Source organism: Pseudorca crassidens, chromosome 9 (genome assembly GCF_039906515.1).
Source record: "Pseudorca crassidens isolate mPseCra1 chromosome 9, mPseCra1.hap1, whole genome shotgun sequence".
Lineage (NCBI taxonomy): Eukaryota > Metazoa > Chordata > Mammalia > Artiodactyla > Delphinidae > Pseudorca > Pseudorca crassidens.
In genome coordinates this window covers 101734532-101746382 of record NC_090304.1, presented here as the reverse complement: position 1 = coordinate 101746382, position 11851 = coordinate 101734532, and the positions used below count along the sequence as shown (strand labels likewise).

Genomic DNA, 11851 nt, shown 5'->3' with positions numbered 1-11851 from the left:
TTGCAGTGTGCAGGCTTCTCATTGTGGTGGCTTCTCTTGTTGCGGAGCATGAGCTCTAGGAGCACGGCTTCAGTAGTTGTGGTTCACAGGCTCAGTAGTTGTGGCTCGCGGGCTTAGTTGCTCCGTGGCATGTGAGATCTTCCCAGTCCAGGGCTCAAACCCATGTCTCCTGCATTGGCAGGCGGATTCTTAACCACTGTGCCACCAGGGAAACCCTGGCCTTACCTTTTATCTCCTATCTTGCCTCAACTTTAGGGGGAAAAAGGCCATGAAAAATATTTACACTTGACATTCTGAAAATAGAAATAGATATTTGGAAGATTTCCTTACAAGTTCAAAAAATTTTAACTAAATAAAAAATCACACGAAAATGAATTTTTTAGACTCTACAAGAGAAACAAAATATTATTGATACGTTGTTTTAATTTATGAAGGAGAAATGTAAGATTATATTAAATAAGTAAAGTAAGATGATCATATTCTTCATTCTTGCATCATGAGTGGTTAGGGAAAGAGAGTGAAGGAAAGGGGTAAGGACAGAGGAAATATAATACAAAGGGAAAAAGAATGAGAGGTAAAAAGGTCAGGAAAAACACACACAGAACTGATGATAAATGTTTTAAAATTCACAGGGAGAGAGATAATAAGATGGTGACACGTATTTCTAAGCATAATATAATAGAGCCATTTTTCACTAAAGAGAAGAAAGACATAAATCTTTCTATGCCTAAAAACATATTAAACTCATTGTTCTTATAAAAGATCCTATTCCACTTTCTCAATTCTTCTCAAATTTCTTGGAAGAGTTGCCCATCCTCACTATTTCCTCCTGTCATAGTCCATTCATTCTTCAAACCACTGTAATGTGGTTTCTGTGCCACTTCTCCACTGAACCTGCTCTGCCAATAACATACACGTTGTCATGGAAAACAGAGAATCATGCTCTTCTGTCCTGGTTCTCCACCTACTTCCATGCCCATCACTCATGACTCTTTTTTGGAGAGAGACCTTCACCTGCTTTTTATTTTGGTGGTCTCTAGTGTCAATGACTTGTCCCCACCCTGTTCCCACCTCACTCACTAGACAACCTCTTTAAGTCTTATAAGCTAAGTTATCAGTAGCTTCTGAGCATGTATATAACATCTAAATTGGATGAGCCCACTTTTTCTGCCTTAGGCCTTGATACCATTTTGGACTTTAAGGCCTCTCTGTCCATCTGCCAGTTGGACACATTTTCCTGAGTTTTCCACTGACCCCGCAAACTCCTCATGTATGAGGTGGTACCTGTCCCCTTCTTGGACACATTGCAGTCACTTCTGAGTTAGTGGAATCAGAAACCAGGCAGCCAGACTGCCAGAGGAATAGGGCGACTGTGAGGGAACAGGGTGGGATGATGATTTGCAGATATGAACGAAGCAGAGAGATGAACCAAGGGTGAATTGAGAGCACTTGGTGTACGTTGGTGGGAAGGAGCCGGTTGCCAGGAGAGAAGTGAGGAGGGAAACTTGGGGTAGATAGGAGGACACAGCATGCTCTGCAGGAGCATGTGTGCAGGGATATGGGACCAGAGATGCCAGGAAGAGAAGGGTGAGGGGGCATCACTGACAAGGAATCAGCTGTTAGTGAGACTTCCAATGCAGTGATTTTCCTCTATATATATTGCAGAAATCTTGACCTTTACAGCAATAGCTTGAAACCTTGAAGTCCCCGCGAATCAACTTCCAAGCTCTACACTTATCATAACAGTCCAGTTGAGTGTGGTTGTAGCGCCACGCATCTGGAAGAGAAGGACACTGACACTCAGTGCCAGACAACAGTACCTGGAACCTTCCCCAGCCACCCCAAGCCTGGCCTGTAGACTAGGGACACATTCACCTCTCAGCGAGGGCTCCCCCAGACTGGAGCCCCTACCCAGTGTCAGGAGTTAGGCAACAGCTCAAGCCAGAAAAGCCTGGTTTAAGAGCATTACCTCTCACATTGAAAAAGTATATATCCGAAGTTCTGCATCCCGGGCCTTCTTCAGAGGTGCAGTTACCCTCGCCTTGCAAACATTTGTCCTTCTTAAAAATACTGCAGACCTTACACAACGTGGCTGGAGCTGCAGAGAAACAGACATGGAAGCTGAGGCCAGGGTTGAATGGGCTGAGACCAAGGTGTGTAAGACACATTAGAATGTAGGAGTTTAAGGACAAAGCATGACTCTAAATACTTTCCTGCGCATAATTTGGGGTAAGAAAGATCCCCACTAGATTTCTTCCATTGGATATTTAAGGAAATGGGGTCTTTGACCTGCGGATATCAAAATCCATTAATGATAAATAACTTTGTGCATACATTATGAGTGAATTGCATGGTATGTGAATGATATCTCACTAAAGCTGTTTTTCTCAAAATAACCTTGAACAAGAATATGACACTTTACTTGCCAGGGGATATGGCAGATACTGGACAGTGAGATATAAGAGAAAAAAAAAAGATAGGTGTTCTAACCAAGCAAGAGAAATTTCCAAACTTGCACCTAAACAGCACTAAGAGATTATGTCTCCTTAATTTTTGTTCCCTGGGAGCCTGGATGAACTCCCCATAGTAGCAGCTCTGTGCTCAGAAGCTCACTTTAGCTTTGGAGCAATTGTGCAGAACACATTCAGTGCATCCCATATAGCCACCCTGGGCCAGGATCTTGGGGAAATGGATGGGGCATACGGACTACACTGGCTTGAGAATGAGGAGGCAGATTTTAGTCTCCAAAGATTTCCTACGACAGCACCAAAAGTCATCCAAAGTACACACATATACAAGTGAAAAGACTGCTGTGAAAATATTGGTTCAAGATAAGCCTTTCAGGGACCTGTTCCTGGTAGATCATTGACCCTTGGCTGTGTCTTTATAGGAAGTCTTGAGCAGCCATTGGCTCTGCCTCTTAGGGTCATCCCAGCAAGCCACAAAACCTCCCATTGAGAAGAGCCCCCAGCCCCAGTCTGGCCCCAGGGAGGGACTGACCCCACTCTGAGACCTTGGAAAGGAACCTGAACTCTTGCCCTGGTAGCAGTCGGGATGGGGACAGCAGAAAGAGACCTCAAATCCTTGCTGGTCAGATCATCCCAGAGCCTCATCCTTGATTTGTCCCCTCCCAAGCTGGTCAGATCACCATCCAGGTGCTGCTGCCCAGCCCACCTCCACGTCGTCACCCCCTGCCCAGCCACCACAGGGACTCACCCACTCCTTGGAAGAGCACGAAAGGCAAGACTTCCAGCAGCAGGAGCAGGGACTTGTCCATGTCAGCCTGGGATGGCGGGAAGATGCAGAGGCGGCTGCAGAGGGGAGCAGGGTGCCCAGGAAGGGTGCAGACAGACTGCTCTTGTGTGCAGATGAGGGAAGCCGAAGAATCTGGACTGAGCTGCTTCTGGGCTGTGGGCAGAAGCTTCCTTTTACACACCTGCCAGTGGGTGTTTCACAGCCACGCAGGCCCAGGAAACGTTCCCACAGAACCAGCCCCTTGGACACTTCCGAGGATAAATGTCCCAGGTGTCCCTCCTGATCCTTTGAGGCTGCCTCCTGTTCAGTGGGGGACATGACGCCTGACCAGATCTCGGGGCCCCTCAACAGTTCCTGACTCTTTACTCTCTGGACATCCCACTGCCCCAGGCCCAAGAACAAGAGCTTGTCATGTGGGCCGGGCTTTGCTAAGATAGCCATTTCCTCTGAGTCCACAGTGCCCATGACCACCTCCCCTCCAGTCCCACAGCCCAAGCCAGTACCCAACCTGGGCTGACACCAGCCTCAGGCCTCAGGATGCACTCATTGTAGGTGCAGCCTGTGCTGTTTGCATTCCCTTTCCCCTCCCTATATTCGAGCTCATAATTGAGACCTCAGTGGGCCTCTCAATACTGAATCAGTGTTGCCAATGCTGGGGGTAGTCATAATAGCAAACATTTACTTAGTATTTTCTATAAACCAGTATCCACATCTACTGCTACCATACATATCTAAATTAGGATATATCTTCAGCCTATCACAAATATATTAAATATACAGCAAATACTTCCAAAACAAAGAAGGAATAAAAGCACTATAGAGGACTAGTTTATTTTATAAAATATAAATCAATTCCTGCTATATTAATCTTATTTCTCTGGACTACAAAGGAAGCAGATAATTTTTTTTATTTAAAATTTCGTTGTTGTTGCTCAAAGAAATACCTATGCCCCAATACCTCTGAAAGTACAATCCTGTAGTATCCTGAGTTTATTAATCATGTATAATAAAAATAGCCAATTCCCCAACCAGAGTGTTCATGCTTGGAGATCCAGCCAAAGGAAGGAGAAAGTTCATGGAGTTCATGGGGTTCATGGATCTCAATGTGCAGGTTGAGCACCTGAGAAAACATTCCAGGTCACAGTGGCGGTCTCCCTTTCCCCCTCTCCTTCTCCATCTAGACAACCCTTTCATGGCAGAAACCTTGACAGTCACGTTCACCATTAGCCAGAAGCACTCCACACAATGCATGGTAAAGAGCAGGCGTTCAGTAATATTTCTGACTAAACAAGAATAAGAGGACAAGTAAATGAATGCTTAGGATCTGCCAGCCCAGAAAGCAACTACGGGAGGAAAAGGGCCAAGAAACCCCACGCACCCACAGACTGAGAGTCCAGCTGTCTCCTACACTGTGAGAGGAGGGCTGTGATGCGTGAGAACTCCCCTTCACCACCTTCAGAAGACAAAAATGATTCAGAGTAGATTCTGCAGGAGTGTGGGGTGCATGGATGAATGATGTCATTGTTACCCAGTCCCCACACTGAGGAACTGTGCTGAGGGACCCAGGGTCCTCTGTATGCTCAGCAGGTCACTCTAACATGATAGTGGAATTCCAGAGATGCACACGGTTCTGCAAGTCCCACATGCCCCCGTCTTCACTATGCAAGAACAGAGGGTGTGGAAGGAGTAGAGAATGGAGGAAACAGGATATATACAAATTATTGGAGCTGCCAAGGAACAGAATTCTTCTTTCATAGCATTATTGTACTAAAGATAAGCTGTTCTGTGCAAACTTGAAGGATGTATTGATAATAATAGTGCATAGTACACAATGCGTAATATGATATTGTAAAGAGACGTCATCACTGGGGAACCTAGGAAAAGAGTGAAAAGCAGAAAATAATGATCTAGTCAAATCTTCTCATGGAAATTTATGCTCCTCAAACATCCTGATGGTGTTTCCTAAGGGAAGGATAGTGGTGGTCATCATTAAAAAGTCTCCAAATTATACATGCTGTAGAGGGTGTGGAGAAAAGGAAACCCTTCTACACTGTTGTTGGAGATGTAAATTGGTGCCACAATAATGGAAAACAGTCTGGAGGTTCCTTAAAAAATTAAAAATAGACTTCCTATATGATCCAGCAATCTTACTCACGGGCATATATCCAGAGAAAACTCTAATTTGAAAATATACATACACCCCAGTGTTCATATCAGCACTATTTAAGATAGCCAAGACGTGGAAGCAACCTAAATGTCCATCAACAGATGAATGGATAAAGATGTGGTACATATACTGGGTTGGCCAAAAAGTTCATTTGAATTTTTCCGTAACATCTTACAGATATATATACACAATGGAAAGTTACTCAGCCATAAAAAGAGAATGAAATAATGTCATTTTCAACAACATGGATGAACCTAGAGATTATCATGCCAAGTGAAGTAAGTCAGAAAGAGAAAGACAAATACCATATGACATTGCTTGTATGTGGAATCTAAAATATGACACAAATGAACTTATTTACAAAACAAAAATAGACTCAGACTTAGAAAACAAACTTATGCTTAACAAAGGGGAAAAGGGGTGGGGGGGATAAATTAGGAGTTTTGGAGTAGTGGATACAAACTACTATATATGAAATAAATAAACAACAAGGTCCTACTGTGTAGCACAGGGAACTATATTCAATATCCTGTAATAACCTATAATGGAAAAAATATGAAAAAGGATAGATATATAACTGAATCACTATGCTGTACACCAGAAACTAATGCAACATTGTAAATCAACTATACTTAAAAAAAATAATAATGATTTAGGGGATGTGAGCCCACTGGAAAATGTCTGTGACAGCTATCCAATTATGCTAAAATAAAATGGAGATATTATATGACTAAAATAGCTCCACTTGTATATCTGAACCTCACATAAATCATTGAGAAACATTGTGAGTTCAATCTATACCAGAAAAGGCCATGACCACCTCAGAGAAGAATATGCTGCCCCACATTCCCGGCTGGGCTTCCTTCAGCCACTCTTCCCCATAAAGTTTCTTAAACAGCACTCCATAATGTGTCTGCATCAGGTTGCACTGGAAGACAATGGTCATTGTAAATGGTGGCGTTATGCTGGATGATACATCACATCACTGAATGATGTACTGTGGAAATTTCCTCGTTTTTCAGGAGAGGAGGCTTCAGAGGTTGATCAGGAATTGAGAGCTTGATAAAAGTCATATATTAATTTATCCCGAGCCCATGAGACTTCCAAAGTTGGAAGAGATATAATAGTCACTTCTAATTCATGACTTTATTCCAAGCTTGCTTACTAAATTATCCCTTTCACTCCCCAGGGCTTCAGTCTAGGGAATAAATTATATGGTCAGTCTATTTAGAGGTTATCAGGCACAATCTCTCCCAGCACAGGAACCTTCGCCTGGGCAGCAGCCAGACAGGGGGCGCCTAGAACCACCACAAGCTTCCAGGCCCACGCCAATCCCTATCAGATCTTTCAGTAATGTGTCTAGGCAGAAACCCAACCTGGAAGTGCCCTGGCCAGAGCACAGACTCAGAAATCAGATGAATCTGGGTTTGAAGACTCGTTCCAACATCTACTGGCTATGAGACTCTGGCAAGTCATTAATCTACAGCCCTCAATTTCCCCATCAAGGAAGTAGGGACTATAATAGCACTTAAGTCGTTAGGTTATAGGTTCAATTCTTTACATTCATTTTCTTTTCAACTACTAACTAGAGAATACAGTTAAGAAAAGTTTAATTAAAAAATTGGGACTAAGTATTTTCACAGGTTTATATTTAGTGACCTCTATTCTCTGCCTATATGATTGGTCCAATCATCAGTCCTAACTTCACCCCCAAGACACACACACATCGGCAAACCTCCTTCCATATGGTCGTTTGTCTCCCTTCCCCCAACATCACGCAAGGAGTGTGGCTATTTTGCCTCATTTCCTGAACTGCCGTCTCCCACCATGTCTCCTCTCATTCATGTTCTACCTTGGAAACCTGCTAACCTTGTCCAGACCAATGACCAACTGCAGCAGTCACAAGACAAGGAATGCTGCTTTATGGGTGGATGAACAGGCTGCCCTCATCACTGGTCCTTCATCATTTCCCAAATCACCGCTGGGAACATGCATCTTCTTACAATACATTCTCTTGTGGATTTTGTATATTTTTCATCAATTATGCAGAAAGTACACTCTGTTTGAAGAGCTGCTTTTCTGGAACATTGATAATAAAACCCACGTGTATAAACCACCTGGACCAGCCCGTAAACCTCTCCTGTCTGGCTTGCTCTAAACACCCCACCAGCATAATCCACCACTACCAGCACCACTTTAATCTCCACCATCAACACTGACTGCCACTAACACTCCAGGCATTTTATTATTATTTTTGTATGAAACTTTTATTGTCCCAAGATCATTTTTTAAGAATTTTTATTGGTGTATAGTTAATTTACAATGTTGTGTTAGTTTCGGGTGTACAGCAAAGTGAATCAGTTTTACAGATACATATATCCACTGTTTTTTAGATTCTTTTCCCATATAGGTCATTACAGAGACTCCAGGCATTTTAAACCCATGTTCTTTCACCTGTCAATGCTCAGACTCCAGGATATTTCCAGTCGTGTGTGGGTTTGGGGCATGGAGGAATGATGTATGTAGTGGGGAGGGACATGGATCTAGGGCAGAAAGCACTGGGGAGCTCAAGACTTTGAGTCTTTGTGTCAGTTTCTCTGATGACATCAGTATAAAGTTTCTTCCTGATGTATCAGGGCCGAGCATCAAGAGTACTCCGGAGCATCCCTCCCTTCACTATCTGTTTTGGCATCATTCTTCGCACTCCTAACCGCTCCACAAGCAGAAAGGAAGGACGTGCCCTGGGAACCCTCCTAAGGGCAGCTTGATAAATGGACTTGCCACACAGCCTTATTCCCCAGTGCCACACTCCTCACAGCAGCGGGTCAGTGTCAGAGTGTTCTCATCTCATCACGGGACACAGCTAGTTGAACTTCTCTGCCAAAGCTTGGTCCCTTCAGCCATTTGGGTGGGATTAGGCTATAGCCACAGGGAAGATGGGCCATGGAACCAGTCTCATACTGGAAAGATCTCACTTCTGAAGGTGATGGACAGGTTGCTGAGGATAAGTGTGGTTCTTTCTGTTCTGGGTGATGAGTGCAACAATGGGCTAGAACATCTCTCACTGTCCAACCCACCTTGCAGGCAGTCAAGGAGATAGGCTGCTTTTATTGCCTTGCCTTCCCAGAAATATAGAATAAATTCTGGACCTGCAGTTCCTTGTGTGTTCTGACTCCTGGATGCCCAATAAAAAGTTGTCATTCAAAGGAAGCCTTCTACCTTTTATTATCTTTATATAAAATACATACTAAAAAATTTATATATCTCTTTATAATACATATATAGAGATAAAGAGACAGAGACAGACAGAGAGATAGAGACAAAAAGAGAAATTGCGGGGGGGTGGTAGGCAATGATTTCCCAGATATGACACCAAAAGCACAAGCGACCAAAGGACATGATCAAAATTAAAAACTTTTGTAATTCAAAGGCACCACTAAGACAGTAAAAAGACCACCCACAAGCCACAAAATGGAAGAAAATGTTTGCAAGTCATATATTTATTACAAGACTTTTATCTAGAGTATATAAAGAACTCTTATAATTCAACAATAAAAAGATATATAACCCAGTTTTAAAATGGGCAAAGGATCTATACAGACATTTCCCCAATGAAAATACACAAATGGCCAATAAGGTCACAAAAAGATTCTCAACATCATTAGCCATCAGGGAAATCCGAATCAAAACCACAATGAGAGGGCTTCCCTGGTTGCACAGTGGTTAAGAATCTGCCTGCCAGTAATAAAAAATGAAATACTGTTACATGCTACAACACTATAAGCCTTGAAAACATTATCCTAAGTGAAAAAAGCCAGTCATAAAGGACCAGATATTATATGATTCCACTTATATGAAAAATCCACAATAGGCAAATCTATAAAGAAAGTAGCTTAGTAGTGGCTTAGGGCTGGCAGTGGAGGCGGTGGAGATGGAAAGGCAGTTGTGATAAAAGGTGACAGCTCGTGGGTACAGGGTTTCTTGCTGGAGTGATGAAAATGTTCTAAAACTGATCACGGTGATGGTTGCACAACTTTGAATATACTGTTGGGAAGGAAGAAAATTTTCCTCTACCCTTCTAGGTTCTTTTGGCTGGTCTAAGAATTAAATTTACATGAGACAGAGTAATAGGAAAAACTTAAAATTATTTTTGTATGTACAGGAACCCCACATACCTGAGAGATAAAAAGACAGAAAGCTAAAATAAGGTACAGTATATATGCCATCCTGAAATAAGAAACGGGATAAGGGCCAGAGGCCCTCAAGGACAGAAGAGTAATTCACAGGACAATAAAAAGAACAGGAAACACCGAATCTATACCTACATACGTTTAGAGCAATTCCTCTTTTTTTTTTAAATTAATTTTTATTGGAGTATAGTTGCTTTACAGTGTTATGTTAGTTTCTGCTGTACAGCAAAGTGAATCAGCTATACGTATATATGTATCCCCTCTTTTTTGGATTTCCTTCCCATTTAGGTCATCACGGAGCATTGAGTAGAGTTCCCTGTGCTATACAGTAGGTTCTCATTTGTTATCTATTTTATACATAGTAGTGTATATATGTCAATCCCAATCTCCCAGCTCATCACACCTACCCTTCCTCCCTTGGTATCCATATGTTTGTTCTCTACGTCTGTGTCTCTATTTCTGCTTTGCAAATAAGTTCATTTGTACCATTTTTCTAGTTCCACATATAAGTGACATTATACGATATTTGTTTTTCTCTTTCTGACTTACCTCACTCTGTATGACAGTCTCTAGGTCCATCCATGTTACAGCAATTCCTCTTAAGATCTGAGGGCTGATTGAACAGCTATTGCACATAGAAGGACCACATAGAAACGGGTAGGAAAATGAAGACACGGTACCCATGAGACACCCCTCCCGCCCCAGATGCTACGACTTGCAGGAGGGAGGGATATTGCTGGAAGGGGCCCAAGGGCAGACTCGCCAACCCTAGGACAAAGCAAAGAAACAGCAATTTAAAGAGCACCTAGACTATATGGGAAGGAAATCCGTTTACTTACCCTAGAGCTTCTGGTCTGGGAACTGCTGGAACCCTCTCCAAAATCGGAGGCACCAGCCAGTGCTTTGAGTCCTCACAGGCCTCCCCTCATCTAGGGCCCACTCCAACCCCAGCTGCCCCACCAAGAGGCCTCAGCCAGGGACTGGCCCAGCCAGGGTCTCTTCCAGTATCAGATGCCCTGCCTGAATTTGATCCTTCATATTTTCAATATCGTGAAATCTATCCAAAAGTTCCTGAATCATGTGGGGTTTTTCCCTGGAGACAAGCAACACAATTACATGCTTTGCTCTCTGTGAGTCAGTTGAACAACAGATGCACATGTTACTTTGAAAGACATAACATGATCACTGGTCATGATAAGCCATCAGTTACCTACATAGTGATTTGGATTTGTGGACTGAAGGTCTAGTAGTAAGTTCATATTTTATGCAATTACTCACCGTTCATATACCGTGGTAATCAGAATTTGAACTCTGTCATGGAGGGACTGGCGTTATTTAACTAATGCATGGTAACTGAAATACGTGCATATTGGGTGTGTGCAAAGTGAGGACTACCTGCATGTATTTTCTTCACAGTTGCCTTCAGTTCATACCCATTCTTCCTACCTGAACCCACAACAATCTTCCTGAGTGAGATAAGTCATCACCGCCTCCACCCCAAATAGCACCCTGACTTCTGCGTGGTCTCCGTCTACATTGCCCACCCTCCAGAGCATCCTGTGCATGAGCACCCATGTCTCTGCCTCAGTCCATGGTGGGGTAAAGTGAGGCAGGAAAAAGGTCAGGGGACTCAAGGCTTTGAGTGTGTCAGGTCCTCAGCAGACATCATGAGGACACCATTAGCAATATATTGTGGCTATGTTGCTGGGAGAGTCTGGGAGACTCTGAGAGAGTCTAGGAGAACATTTCCCCAGTCTCCCCTGAAAAACAAAAAGTCTCATCAACTGAGGGTTTACTCTGAGAACCTGTGACACCCCATGGAGTGGAGAGTGGGGTGGAAGAGCACTGAGCTTATCAAAAGACACTGATAGTGGACCTGCTATGCCAACAAGTGGCCCCTGCTTCCACTGAGAGCCAGTATAAGGCAAAGCCCCAGGAGAGCCGGGCTTTGGAGCAGCAGCCTGCTTAGGGGACCTCTTTCTGAGGCCAGTGGACAGACTGCTAGGGCTGAGTGTGGCTCTGTCCTGTCTCCTGTGTGGTGAGTACTGGGTGGGTGGGAAGTTTTGTAACCTGGTGACTCTGGTAACCTGGTAAGCTGGCTCAGCGGCTGGCCACTGAACGAAGGTTTGCCTCTTGAAAGCCATGTACTGCATTTTCATTATCTTTTTGTAAAATAAATTCTTAAAAAATAAAACAAAACACAACAAAAAAAAAATTATAACAGAGTGATCAACTCACC

The 11851-nt window shown here is 43.3% G+C and overlaps 1 long non-coding RNA gene across 1 annotated transcript; it reads right to left on the bottom strand.

Annotated features, from left to right (window-relative positions):
* Positions 1-1714: 1714 nt before the first annotated feature.
* Positions 1715-3439, bottom strand: LOC137229761 (uncharacterized). Its single transcript, XR_010945829.1, has 3 exons — positions 3217-3439; positions 1970-2098; positions 1715-1777 (listed from the first exon to the last, which is right to left on the bottom strand). It is a non-coding gene; the product is annotated as an uncharacterized lncRNA (long non-coding RNA).
* Between the last annotated feature and the right edge of the window lie 8412 nt (positions 3440-11851).